This window comes from Triticum urartu, chromosome 7, assembly GCF_003073215.2.
Source record: "Triticum urartu cultivar G1812 chromosome 7, Tu2.1, whole genome shotgun sequence".
NCBI lineage: Eukaryota > Viridiplantae > Streptophyta > Magnoliopsida > Poales > Poaceae > Triticum > Triticum urartu.
In genome coordinates this window covers 199,977,854-199,993,345 of record NC_053028.1, presented here as the reverse complement: position 1 = coordinate 199,993,345, position 15,492 = coordinate 199,977,854, and positions in this window count along the sequence as shown.

Sequence of the window (15,492 nt, the reverse complement as noted above, 5' to 3'; positions counted from 1 at the left end):
CAAGTCCACATACTCAACTATCATATAATCTTTCACAATTGCTGACACTCATGCAATACTTATGGGTATGGAGTTTTAATCGGACACGGAGAAATATAGTGGCTTATAGTTTTGCCTCCCAATGTTTTACCTCAAGGGTAATGTCAACAGTAATAGTTCATGAAAACTCACATCCAATTAGCCATATATATCGGGATCTTTCCAACATACTGTGCTTGCCAAAGGATAAAATGAAAAAGGGAGAGGTGAAGATCACCATGACACTTGCATAAGGTAGAAGATAATGATAAAAGATAGGCCCTTCGCAGAGGGAAGCAGAGGTTGCCATGCGCTTTTATGGTTGGATGCACAAAATCTTAGTGCGAAAGAACGTCACTTTATATTGCCCCTTATGATATGAACCTTTATTATGCAGTCCGTCGCTTTTATTACTTCCACATCACAAGATCGTATAAAGCTTATTTCTCCCACACTAATCAATCAGACATATTTAGAGAGCAATTTTTATTGCTTTGCACCGATGACAACTTACTTGAAGGATCTTACTCAATCCATAGGTAGGTATGGTGGACTCTCATGGCAAAACTGGTTTAAGGGTATTTGGAAGCACAAGTAGTATCTCTACTTGGTGCAATGAATTTGGCTAGCATGAGGGGGAAAGGCAAGCTCAACATGTTGGAGGATCCAAGACAATATAATTTATCTCAGATGTAAGAAAACATAACCCATTACGTTGTCTTCCTTGTCCAATGTCAACTCTTTAGCATGTCATATTTTAATGAGTGCTCACAATCATAAAAGATGTCCAAGATAGTATATCTATATGTGAAGACCTCTCTTTCTTTATTACTTCCTATTAATTGCAACGATGACCAAAACTATGCTTGTCAACTCTCAACAACTTTTATTCATCATACTTTTTCTATGTGAGCTCATTACTCTCCATGAGATCCATATGATCTCTTTGTTTCTTTTTATTTCTTTCTCCTTTCTTTTATTCACTTAGGATCATGGAAAAAATAATCAAGCCCTTGACTCAACACTAATCTTTGTTATATAGCTCACGGACTCAATTACATAGAAGGATAATAAAGCAGAACTCACAACTAGATCATGCCATAAACTTTATTCTACTAGATCAAAATACTACTAATAAGATCGAACTAAGGAAAACGGTAAAGATAAAAGTGATGGTGATACGATACCGGGGCACCTCCCCAAGCTTGGCAGCTGCCAAGGGGAGTGCCCATACCCATGTTATTATATCTCCTTGGTTGGTGAAGAAGGTGGAGGTGTTGTTGATGATGGATAGACGCACATCGAGCGTAGAAGGTCTTCTAACTTGCGGATAATGCCATTGAGTGCGATGATATGCTCCTTCAACAAAATATTTTCACGTGTGAGATACTTATTTTGTATACGAGCCAACTCAATCATCTTGAAAGCTTCGATTTCTGTAGGGGTAAGAAGATTATGATCTAGTTGAAGGGTGTCTTCTATTGCTGGAACTTGGGCCTCCACGGCCTTCTTGATCCCTTCATCCTTGTTGATCTCCATAGGTTCTTCTCTCTTCAGCTCTATCTTCATTAGCCAAGCATCGTTGCCCTCATGGTTGGAGGAGGAGGGAGACGACATAGTGCCTGGCCTTGACAACCCTGACAGAAAACAGCTCGAAACAAAGACAGGAGATTTTTGCGTGATACGGGAGTCAAAACCTTCGGGGGAATATATAGTGATTTTTTACCGACCAAAATACGTATCGTGCAAGAAAACGGAGGGAAGGCACACGAGGTGCTCAATAGGTAGGGGGGCGCGCCCAGGGGGGTAGGGCGCGCCCTCCACCCTTGTGGGGCCCTCGTGTCCTTCCCGGACTGCTACTTAATTTTCTATTATTCTAAATATTCCAAAATGGAGAAATATTGCCTTAAAAAAATTTTGGAGTCGGTTTACTTACCGTACCACATACCTATTCCTTTTCAGAGTCTGAAATGTTCTGGAAAGTTTCCCTTATGTATTCCTCCGGGGTTACGGTTTCAATAATATTGGTTTCAACATTTATGGGATTACCTGAGATATAATGTTTGATTCTTTGACCGTTTATCACCTTCGGATTTGTGCCTTCGAAGTTGTTGATTTTTATGGCACCGGAACAATAGACCTCCTCGATAACATAGGGGCCTTCCCATTTAGAGAGAAGTTTCCCTGCAAAAAATCTTAAACGAGAGTTGTATAGCAATACATAATCACCTACATTAAACTCATGCTTTTGTATCCTTTTGTCATGCCATCTTTTAACCTTTTCTTTAAAAAACTTGGCATTTTCATAAGCTTGGGTTCTCCATTCATCAAGTGAGCTAATATCAAATAACCTCTTTTCACCGGCAAGTTTGAAATCATAGTTGAACTCTTTAATAGCCCAATATGCCTTATGTTCTAGTTCGAGAGGTAAGTGACATGCTTTTCCATATACCATTTTATACGGAGACATAGCCATAGGATTTTTATATGCAGTTCTATAGGCCCATAATGCATCATCAAGTTTCTTGGACCAATTCTTTCTAGACTTATTGACAGTCTTTTGCAAAATTAATTTGAGTTCTCTATTACTCAATTCTACTTGACCACTAGACTGTGGGTGATACGGAGATGCAATTCTATGATTGACGTCATATTTAGCAAGCATTTTACGGAAAGCACCATGAATAAAATGTGAACCACCATCAGTTATTAAATATCTAGGGACTCCAAACCTCCGAAAAATAACTTCTTTAAGCATTTTAATAGAAGTGTTATGATCATCACTACTAGTTGGAATAGCTTCTACCCACTTAGTAACGTAATCAACATCAACTAAACTATGTGTATATCCATTAGAGGCAGGAAAAGGTCCCATATAATCAAAGCCCCAAACATCAAACGGTTCAATAACAAGTGAATAGTTCATAGGCATTTCTTGACGTCTACTAATATTACCAATTCTTTGACATTCATCACAAGATAGGACAAACTTACGGGCATCCTTGAAGAGAGCAGGCCAATAAAAACCGGATTGCAATACCTTATGTGTAGTTCTATCTCTCGCGTGGTGTCCTCCATAAGTTTCAGAGTGGCACTTGCGTAGGATTTGTTCCTGTTCATGCTCAGGTACACAACGTCTAATAACACCATCTACTCCTTCCTTATAAAGATGCGGGTCATCCCAAAAGTAATTTCTCAAATCATAGAAGAACTTTTTCTTTTGTTGGTATGTGAAGCTAGGTGGTATAAATTTAGCAACTATGTAATTAGCATAATCAACATACCAAGGGGTACTACGAGAAGTACTTATGACATTTAATTGTTCATTAGGAAAACTATCATCAATAGGTAGTGGGTCATCAAGAATATTCTCTAACCTAGATAAGTTGTCTGCAATGGGGTTCTCAGCTCCTTTTCTATCAACAATATGCAAATCAAATTCTTGTAGCAAGAGAACCCATCTAATAAGTCTAGGTTTAGCATCTTTCTTCTCCATAAGATATTTAATAGTAGCATGATCAGTTTGGATAGTTACTTTAGAATCAACAATATAAAGTCTGAACTTATCACAAGCAAATACAACTGCTAAAAGTTCTTTTTTAGTAGAAGCATAATTTCTTTGAGCATTGTCTAGAGTCTTACTAGCATAATGGATAACATTTAATTTCTTATCAACTCTTTGCCCTAGAACAACACCTATAGCATAATCACTAGCATCACACATAATTTCAAAGGGTAAATTCCAATCAGGTGGCTGAACAACAGGTGCAGAGACTAATGCTTTCTTACGTATTTCAAATGCTTCTACACAATCATCATCAAAGACAAACGGTATATCTTTTTGTAATAAATTAGTCAGAGGCCGAGAAATTTTTGAGAAGTCCTTAATGAACCTCCTATAAAATCCGGCGTGACCAAGGAAACTTCTTATACCTTTGATGTCCTTTGGACATGGCATCTTTTCAATAACAACAACCTTGGCTTTATCAACTTCAATACCTCTTTCAGAAACTTTATGCCCCAAGACAATACCTTCATTAACCATAAAGTGGCACTTTTCCCAATTCAAGACAAGATTAGTTTCTTCACATCTCTGCAAAACTCGATCAAGATTGCTCAAGCAATCATCAAAAGAAGATCCATAGATGGAAAAGTCGTCCATGAAAACCTCACAAATCTTTTCACAAAAGTCAGAGAATATAGCCATCATGCATCTTTGAAAGGTAGCAGGTGCATTACATAAACCAAAAGGCATACGTCTATAAGCAAAAGTACCAAAAGGGCATGTAAAAGTAGTCTTTGATTGATCTTTAGCCAACACAGGTATTTGAGAGAAACCAGAATAACCATCTAGAAAGCAGTAATGTGTATGTTTGCATAATCTTTCTAGCATTTGATCAATAAAAGGTAAGGGGTAATGATCTTTCTTAGTAGCCTTATTTAATTTGCGGAAATCAATTACCATCCTATAACCTGTAATAATTCTTTGTGTAATCAATTCATCTTTATCATTAGGAACAACAGTAATACCTCCCTTCTTAGGGACACAATGAACAGGACTTACCCACTGACTATCAGCAACGGGATAAATTATACCTGCCTCTAGAAGCTTTAGTATTTCTTTTCTTACCACTTCTTTCATTTTAGGATTCAGACATCATTGAGGATCACGAACTTGTTTGGCATCTGCTTCCAAATTTATTTTATGTTGACATAGAGTGGGACTAATGCCCTTAAGATCATCAAGAGTATATCCAATAGCAGCACGGTGCTTCTTCAGAGTTTTCAATAATATTTCTTCTTCATGCTCTGAAAGGTTAGCACTAATAATAACAGGATATATCTTCTTTTCATCAAGATAAGCATATTTAAGATTATCAGGCAACGGTTTAAGCTCAAACATGGGATCACCCTTAGGTGGAGGAGGATCCCCTAGGATTTCAACATGCAAATTGTGTTTCAGCATAGGTTCTTGTTTAAAGAATACTTCATCTATTTCCCTTCTTTCATTCATAAACATATCATTCTCATGGTCTAGCAAATATTGTTCTAAAGGATCATTAGGAGGTACGACAATAGAAGCAAGACCAATAATTTCATCCTTACTAGGCAATTCTTCTTCACGATGTTGTTTACTAAATTTAGAGAAATTAAACTCATGAGTCATATCATCCAAGCCAATAGTAACAACATTCTTTTCGCAGTCCATCCTAGCATTAACTGTATTCAAGAAGGGTCTACCAAATATAATGGGACAAAAGCTATCTTGTGGAGAACTAAGAACAATAAAATCAGCAGGATATTTAGTTTTCCCGCACAAGACTTCAACATCTCTAACAATTCCCATTGCTGAAATAGTATCTCTATTAGCAAGTTTAATTGTGACATCAATATCTTCTAACTCAGCAGGTGCAATTTCATGCTTGATTTCTTTATACAAGTCATAAGGTATAACACTAGCACTAGCACCCATATCACATAAGCCATGATAACAATGATCTCCTATTTTAACAGAAATAACAAGCACGCCTACCACAGGTCTATGTTTATCTTTAGCACAAGGTTTAGCAATTCTAGCAGTTTCACCGCAGAACTGAATAACATGCCCATCAATATTATCAGACAAGAGCTCTTTAACAATAGCAATATTAGGTTCTACTTTAACTTGCTCAGGAGGTGTATATGTTTTAATATTGCTTTTACAAACCACAATTGAAGCTTTAGCATGATCCTTTATCCTAACAGGGAAAGGTGGTTTCTCACATAACAAGTAGGAACAATAGGATCATTATAAGTGATAGTCTTTTCTTCAACTTTAATAGGTGCAACTACTTTTACTTCTATGGGAGGATGATATTTAAACCACTTCTCCTTAGGGAGATCAACATAAGTAGCAAAAGATTCACAGAAAGAAGCTACTATCTCAGACTCAAGTCCATATTTAGTGCTAAACTTACGGAAAATATTGGTATCCATAAAAGATTTAACACAATCAAACTTAGGTGTCATACCTGACTCCTTACCATTGTCGAGGTCCCAATCTTCAGAGTTGCGTTTAATTCTATCCAATAAATCCCATTTGAATTCAATAGTATTCATCATAAAAGAGCCAGCACAAGAAGTATCAAGCATGGTGCGATTGTTATCAGAAAGCCGAGCATAATTTTTTTGAATAATTGTTTCTCTTGGAAGCTCATGATTGGGGAATAAATATAACATTGATTTAAGTCTCCCCCAAGCTTGAGTGATGCTTTCTCCTTCGCGAGGCCAAAAATTATATATATAATTGCGATCACGATGAACAAGATGCATAGGGTAATACTTTTGATGAAATTCCAATTTCAATCTTCTGTACTTCCATGATCCCATATCATCACATAGCCTATACCATGTCAATGTGTCTCCCTTCAAAGATAAAGGGAAGAACTCCTTCTTAGCAACATCATCGGGAATATTTGCAAGCTTAAATAATCCACAAACTTCATCCACATATATTAGGTGTTCATCAGGATGCTTTGTTCCATCTCCTATAAAAGGATTAGCTAGCAGTTTTTCTATTATACTCGAAGGATACTCATAAGGAATTTCATTTTCAATAGGTTCAGTAGGTTGAGGAGCAACTCTTTGCTCTACTGGTCGGGGTGAAGATACCCCGAACAAGCCCCTCAGAGGATTACTTTCCATAGTAACAAGTGATAGTAAATTCCAGCACACTATATAAATTTTTCCTTACCAAATTCCAACTACCAAAGGCGCTTCACTCCCCGGCAACGACACCAGAAAAGAGTCTTGATGACCCACAAGTATAGGGGATCTATCGTAGTCCTTTCGATAAGTAAGAGTGTCGAACTCAACAGAGCAGAAGGAAATGATAAACGGTTTTCAGCAAGGTATTCTCTGCAAGTACTGAAATAAGTGGTAACAGATAGTTTTGTGATGAGATAATTTGTAACGAGCAACAAATAACAAAAGTAAATAAAGTGCAGCAAGGTGGCCCAATCCTTTTTGTAGCAAAGGACAAGCCTGAAAAAAACTTATATAAGGAAAAGCGCTCCCGAGGACACATGGGAATATCGTCAAGCTAGTTTTCATCACGTTCATATGATTCACGTTCAGTACTTTGATAATTTGACATGTGGGTGGACCGGTGCTTGGGTGCTATTCTTACTTGAACAAGCATCCCACTTATGATTAACCTCTATTGCAAGCATCCGCAACTACAACAAAAGTATTAAGGTAAACCTAACGATAGCATGAAACATATGGATCCAAATCAGCCCCTTACGAAGCAACACATAAACTAGGGTTTAAGCTTCTGTCACTCTAGCAACCCATCATTGACTTATTACTTCCCAATTCCTTCCTCTAGGCCCAAATAATGGTGAAGTGTTATGTAGTCGACGTTCACATAACACCACTAGAGGCTAGACAACATACATCTTATGAAAATATCGAACAAATACCAAATTCACATGACTACTAATAGCAAGACTTCTCCCTTGTCCTCAGGAACAAACGTAACTACTCACAAAGCATATTCATGTTCATAATCAGAGGGGTATTAATATGCATAAAGGATCTGAACATATGATCTTCCGCCAATTAAACCAACTAGCATCAACTACAAGGAGTAATTAACACTACTAGCAACCTACTAGCACCAATCCCGGACTTGGAGACAAGAATTGGATACAAGGGATGAACTAGGGTTTTGAGATGAGATGGTGCTGATGAAGATGTTGATGGAGATTGCCCTCTCCCGATGAGAGGAGCATTGGTGATGACGATGGCGATGATTTCCCCCTCCGGGAGGGAAGTTTCCCCGGCAGAACAGCTCTACCAGAGCTCTAGATTGGATCCGCCAAGGTTCCGCCTCGTGGCGGCGGAGTTTCGTCCCGAAAAGTTGCTTCTTATGTTTTTCTCGACGAAAGACTTCATATAGGAGAAGATGATCATCGGAGAGCCACCAGGGGGCCCACGAGGCAGGGGGCACGCCCTAGGGGGGCGCCCCCCACCCTCGTGAGAAGGGTGTGGGCCCCCTGGTCTTCATCTTTGGCGAGGATTTTTCATTATTTATTATAAGGTGTTCCGTGGAGTTTCAGTACTTTTGGAGTTGTGCAGAATAGGTCTCTAATATTTGCTCCTTTTCCAGCCCAGAATTCCAGCTGCCGGCATTCTCCCTCCTTATGTAAACCTTGTAAAATAAGAGAGAATAGCCATAAGTATTGTGACATAATGTGAAATAACATCCCATAATGCAATTAATATTGGTATAAAAGCATGATGCAAAATGGACGTATCAGTAGTCCCCTACTGGATTGATACCTTGGTTCTCAAAAACTGAGGGTGTAGCGACCAGACCTCAAACAGTCTGATCTCTGTGCTCCGGTGTCATCCCTGGATCAGTAATGCTGACACCACACAGTACTCGGAGGATTTATAGCAGAGTAGCAATCACACACTTCTTACATCGAGAGTCTCAAAAGAGAACTTATTACAATAAATATGGCTTAAGGCCATCTGGTGACGATAACAGCAGAAGGCTTGGAAGATAAGTGAGTCCATCAACTCCAACGGCATCACTGAGTATAGAACCACGACCTAAAAACTCCTTAATCGTCGTCTGAAAAGTCTGCAACATTAACGTTGCAGCCCGAAAACGGGTCATCACATGGAATATGCTGGCAAGGTAACACATAGAGAATAATGGAATGCAACAGCTATACTATATGCATATTTGGCTGGTGGAAAGCTCTATGGTTACAGTTTTTGCATAAAGCCAATTTTTCCCTACTTCAAAGGAATAAATTAATTACTATCATGGTGGTTGTTAAACATTGAGAATGGTTGACAGCATTCTCAATCCCAATTAAGTAACATCATTAAAACCCAACAAAATTAATTTAGAGTAACATGTTGAGATTCACATGATAATCCAGGTACTAGATACTCAAGATGTCCATAACCGGGGACACGACTAACCATGATTAGTTTGTTACACTCTGCAGAGGTTTGTGCACTTTTCCCCACAAGACTCGATCGCCTCCGTTTGGTTTCTCGCACTACATGGTGTTTGAGAAGACGGATGACCGAGACATAGTCTTTCAGAAGCGCTAGCACCTTACGATCGGGTAGACCGTACCACCTACATCCCCTACATCTGCTAGTCTACCACTGTAAGAGTTCGCACAACTTAGTCAACTATGCTAGAGCCCATAATGGCTTGTGGCTGCACACGGAAGTTTCTAGTATGAATAATCTCATGATCCCTTTGAGCCTGGGTGGCGGTCCAAAAAGAAAAACAGGCAAGTCCTGGAAACCAGGTGCCTCAATCCACCCAGATGTGTGTTTAAGTTGCCACCTTAGATAAACCATTAATTAACAATCTCACATCTGTCATGGATATCACTCACCCAATCCACGTCTACTAGCATAGCATGGCATAATAAGCAAACGTAGAAGTAACTCCCAAAGGTTTGATAATAAACAGGTAATAGGTACTACCTCATCTACTTCCCATCCCACAATTTAATTAGATCCTAATCATGCAATGTGTGAGGATTGATCTAATGCAATAAAACTGGGTTGTAGAAAAGGTATGATCAAAGTGTTACTTGCCTTGTTGATGATCCGCGAAACCTAGAGATTCGAAAGTAACAGGCGGCGCACTCCGGGTATTCTATCGCAGACAAACAACAAGCATACAATAAGTACTCATCTAATGCACAGGTAAAACTCAAATAGAAGATCTAACCAGAAAGTTCAACTTAAGAACCCTGGTTGGCAAAAAGAATCAAATCGAACGAAGCAAAAGAAATCAAACGGCGAAAGAAAACAACTTCGTTCTAGTAATCTGGATCTAGGGCAAATTTTACAGTAGCAAAAACATGTTTAAGTTGATTATTCGGAAAGAGGGTTTCGAGACGAAACTCCAGGCGCTTGAATCGCCTGATTCCGATAAACGAGCGAAAAGTTATACTAAAAAATCGGATCAGAAATCGCGATCAGAAAATAACCGCGAAAAATCCGATGAAAAAGAAAACGACGAACAGATTTTTTTTTAAACAGCACGGAAAAGAGGCAGGCGGCGAACCTCGGGCGGCGCGCTGCTCCGGCGAGTCGGCGGCGGCGGCTAGGGTTTCGGCGGTGGCTGGGCTCTCTGCTCGGCTGGCCTGGGCCTTATTAAAGGCCCCGGGCGGAGTCGCTCGGGTACGGCCCGGAAGTCGGTTTCGTTTTTTTTAATTCCGCTCGGAAGAAAAATAAAAAGAAATACTAAACGGACTCCAAAAATCACGAAATAAATTTTGCCGGGTTCCTAAAATCAAGCCCGATAAAGTGAACATTTATCTGGGCCCAAACTACAACTTTGAAAAACACGCATTTTTCCTAAATTCAAATAAAAATACCGAAAAACTCCGAAATAAATCTTATTTGATTTTTTATTAAATCCTCAATATTTCCATATTTTGGGAAAGTCATTTTATTCCCTCTCTCATATTTTTGTAATAGAAATAATTGATGATAAAATAAATAAAATCAAATGATCCTGTTTACATAATTTGAGAAAACTCAAATATGTAAATAACGAAATCCCCAACTCTCTCCGTGGGTCCTTGAGTTGCTTAGGATTTTCTTGGATCAAAACCAAAAGCAAAATAAAATATGATATGCATGATGATCTAATGTATAACATTTCAAATTGAAAATTTGGGATGTTACAAGTCTACCCCCCTTAAGATGAATCTCTCCCTCGAGATTCGGGTTGGCTAGAAAATAGGTGAGGGTGGTCTTTGAACAAATCTTCCTCTCGCTCCCAGGTGGCTTCATCCTCCGTGTGGTGGCTCCACTGAACTTTGCAAAACTTGATAACCTTGCTACGAGTAACTCGGCTGGCAAACTCAAGAATCTTGACTGGTTTCTCCTCATAGGTTAAATTGTTATCCAACTGAATTGCTTCCGATGGCACTGTGTCTCTCAAAGGTATGTCAGCCATCTCCGTGTGACACTTCTTCAACTGAGAAACGTGAAACACATCATGAACTCCTGTTAATCCTTCTAGCAATTCCAACTTGTAAGCCACTTCTCCCATATGCTCCAAAACTCGATATGGCCCTACAAATCATGGCGCTAACTTCCCCTTAACTCCAAAGCGCTTAATCCCTCGAAGTGGGGATACTCGAAGATAAGCTCTGTCTCCGACTTCGTAAACTGTCTCCTTGCGTTTAGAATCTGCGTAGCTCTTCTGTCTGGACTGGGCTACCTTGAGCCTATCGCGAATCAACTTCACCTTCTGTTCAGACTCCTTAATCAGATCTGGTCCAAACAACTAGCGGTCTCCAACTTCGTCCCATGACAACGGTGTCCTGCACCTCCTTCCGTACAAAGCTTCGAAAGGTGCCATCTTCAAACTGGTCTGATAGCTATTATTGTAAGAGAACTCTGCATATGGCAAATTATCGTCCCAACTAGATCCATAATCTAGCGCACAAGTTCTCAGCATATCCTCCAAAATCTGATTGACTCTCTCAGTCTGTCCATCTGTCTGCGGATGAAAAGCTGTACTAAATTCTAACCTAGTACCCAAAGTCTCATGCAACTGCTTCCAGAACTTTGAGGTAAACTGGGTTCCTCTATCTGATACGATGCTCCTCGGAACTCCATGCAAACATACAATCCTGGTCATGTATATCTTTGCCTAGCACTGGTGTAAGTGGTCTTTACTGGGATGAAATGAGCTACCTTCGTCAATCGATCAACTACGACCCAAATCGAGTCATAGCCTGAACGAGTCCTTGGTAATCCCGTGATAAAATCCATGCCTAGCTTATCCCACTTCCATTCAGGTATCGGCAATGGTTGCAACAATCCTGCTGGCTTCTGATGCTCTGCCTTTACTCTCTGACATATGTCACGAACTGCCACATACTCCGCAATATCCTTTTTCATTCCGGTCCACCAGAAAATATCCTTCAAATCCAAATACATCTTGGTATTTCCTGGGTGAATCGAATACGGTGAATCATGTGCCTCTTCCAGAATCAACTTTTTGATCTCCGGGTCATTAGGCACGTAAACACGGTCTTCAAACCATAGGGTGTCGTGCTCATCCTCACGAAATCCTTTAGCTTTTCCCTTGCTCAGTTTCTCCTTTATAGCGGCAATCTCTTTGTCAGTTTTCTGAGCTTCTCTGATTCTATCCATCAAAGTTGACTGAATTTCCAATGCTGCTACATAGCCTCTCGGAACTATCTCCAAACATAGCTCACGAAGATTTTCTGCTAACTCCTTGGGTATTTCTCCCGTCATTAACGTATTGACATGGCTCTTGCGGCTTAATGCATCAGCTACTACATTAGCTTTTCCGGGATGATAATGCAATTTCATATCATAATCCTTGATGAGCTCCAACCATCTCCTTTGTCTGAGGTTCAACTCCTTCTGCGTGAAAATGCACTTCAAACTCTTATGATCCGTGTACACCCCACAATGATTTCCTATGAGGAAATGTCTCCATGTCTTCAATGCATGCACTACGGCTGCTAACCCCAAATCATGCGTAGCATAATTCAATTCGTGGGGCTTCAGTTGTCGTGAAGCATACGAAACAACTCTCCCTTCCTGCATAAGCACTGCTCCAAGTCCTCGACCTGAAGCGTCGCAATACACCTCATAATCCTTGGTTTGATCTGGCAAAATCAACACTGGTGAGGTAACCAAACGTTTCTTCAATTCCTGAAAACTTGCCTCACACTCATCAGTCCATTTGAACTTAGTATCCTTCTTCAACAACTCCGTCATAGGCTTCGCAATCCTTGAGAAATTTTCAATAAACCTACGGTAGTATCCTGCAAGTCCAAGAAAACTCCGGATCTCTCCAACTGTAGTTGGGGCTTCCCACTTGGTCACGGTATCAACTTTAGCGGGATCTACTGCTATACCGTCTCCAGATATAACATGTCCAAGGAATCCTACTTCCTTCAACCAAAACTCACATTTGCTGAACTTGGCATATAACCGATGTTCTCTGAGCTTTCCAAGTACCAAACGCAAATGCTCCTTATGCTCCTCTTCATTCTTCGAATATACTAGGATATCATCAATGAACACTACGACGAACTTATCCAAAAACTCCATAAACACTTTGTTCATCATGTTCATAAAATAGGCAGGCGCGTTAGTCAGTCCAAATGACATAACGGTATACTCATATAGTCCATATCTTGTGGTGAATGCTGTCTTAGGTATATCCTGTTCTCGAATCTTCAACTGGTGGTATCCTGATCGCAAATCGATCTTGGAAAACACTTTAGCTCCTTGCAATTGATCAAACAGATCGTTGATCATTGGTAGTGGGTACTTGTTCTTGATCGTTACTTCGTTCAATCCTCGATAATCAACAACCATTCTTAACGATCCATCCTTCTTCTCCACTAGAAGTACTGGCGATCCCCAAGGCGAAGAACTTGGGCGAATATATCCCTTATCCAGTAACTCCTTAATCTGCTTCTTAATTTCCACCAAATCTTTTGCTGGCATCCTATATGGTCTCTTTGATATTGGCCCAGTGCCTGGCAATAGCTCAATCAAAACTCAATGTCTCTATCCGGTGGCATGCCTGGCAACTCTTCGGGAAATACATCAGGAAAATCCTTTACCACTGGTACTTCCTCCTGCACAACTCCTGATAAGGAATTTACTTGTGTCCTGTTTGGCACATGCCGGGATACATACTTGATCCTTCTCCCTTCTGGTGTGGTAAGCAAAATTGACTTACTAGCACACTCAATATTCCCTTCATACTTTGATAACCAATCCATGCCTAATATCACATCCAATCCTTGAGATTCCAATACTATTAGGTCTGAGGGAAAAACATAGTTACCAATCCTTAATGGTAACCGATCACACCATAGACTTGCCACATACTCTGCTCCTGGCGAGGTTACTAACATGGGTGACCTAAGGGCTTGGGTTGGTAGGTTATACTTATCCACAAATCCCCTTGAGATGTATGAATGCGATGCACCAGTATCAAAAAGAACGAGTGCAGTAAATGACTTAACCAAAAACTTACCTATTACTGCATCGGGCTGAGCTTCAACCTCCTCCACATTAACGTGGTTCACCTGTCCCCTGTTGAAAGGGTTCGGCTTCTTTCCCGAGCTTCCATTGCCGTTTTGGCCTTCAGGACATTCATTTGCATAATGGCCTGGCTTCGAACATTTATAGCAAGTGACGTGGCTCGAGTCCTTCTTGGCTGGGGTTGATGGGGTGCTGCGGTTATGGCCATTGCTTCCTCCATTCCCATTACCATTCTTGGTGCCATTGTGATTGTGCGAGCTACCTACTCCATGGGTATGCTGAAAATGTCCTCCCGGTCTAGGGGTAAAACGTGGCTTCTGCTGAGCTCCTGAATTATACTTTCCTTGTCCATACTTCCTCTTGCGGTTCTCAATTTGCTGCTGCTTCCCTTCAATCATAAGAGCACGATCTACCAACTCCTGGTAGTTGTTGAAGGTGGCTACCATCAACTGCATACTCAACTCATCATTCAGTCCTTCCAGGAATTTCTCCTGCTTAGCTGCATCCGTAGCAACGTCATCTGGGGCATAACGTGCTAGCTTACTAAACTCCTCCACATACTGGCCAACTGTCCGTCCTCCTTGGCACAAGTTACGAAACTCACGCTTCTTCATGGCCATTGCTCCTGCTGAGACATGGGCAGTACGAAAAGCCTGCTGAAACTGGTCCCATGTGACAGTGTCGACTGGGAAGGTGGCTGTGAAATTCTCCCACCAAGATGCTGCGGGTCCTTCTAACTGATGTGCGGCAAACTTCACCTTCGCCGCATCTGCGCATCCTGCTGTGGTCAACTCCCTAGCTATCTTGTGGAGCCAATCATCTGCTACTATCGGCTCGGTGCTACTGGAAAACATCGGCGGATTTAGCCTAAGAAAACGGGCTAAGTGGTCAACAGGTGGTGGTGGTGGGTTGTTGTTGTTGTTCCCTTGATTCTGATTCTGAACTAGCAACTGCATCAAGGTGTTCTGCTGCTGGATCAACTGGGTGAGCTCCGGCGGAAAGGCAAATCCGGGGTCACGTCTCGGAGGCATCTGAGGGTTTAGAAAAGATGAGATATAAGAATAGAGGGGGTCTAAAGAGAAAACACTACCCATATGCACATGAGGCAAAAGCACACCATTCACTTCAATCAATCAAACAAAGGCATACAATCGATCTAACTATCGCAAAGTGCTTGGACTACTATTTTTACATGGTGGACTACTACTACTGATGAGGTGGTCTACTAGAAATATTCTACGGTTGTAGACTCCATGATATCTGCTCCTGCTTCATCAACATAGTCATCATCGCTACTATCTTGTTCCGAGTCGGTGCCGTCAATGATGATGTAGTCTTCCGGGCTAATCTCCTTGGGTTCTTCGTCTTCATCTATGGGCATAGGGCCTCCCA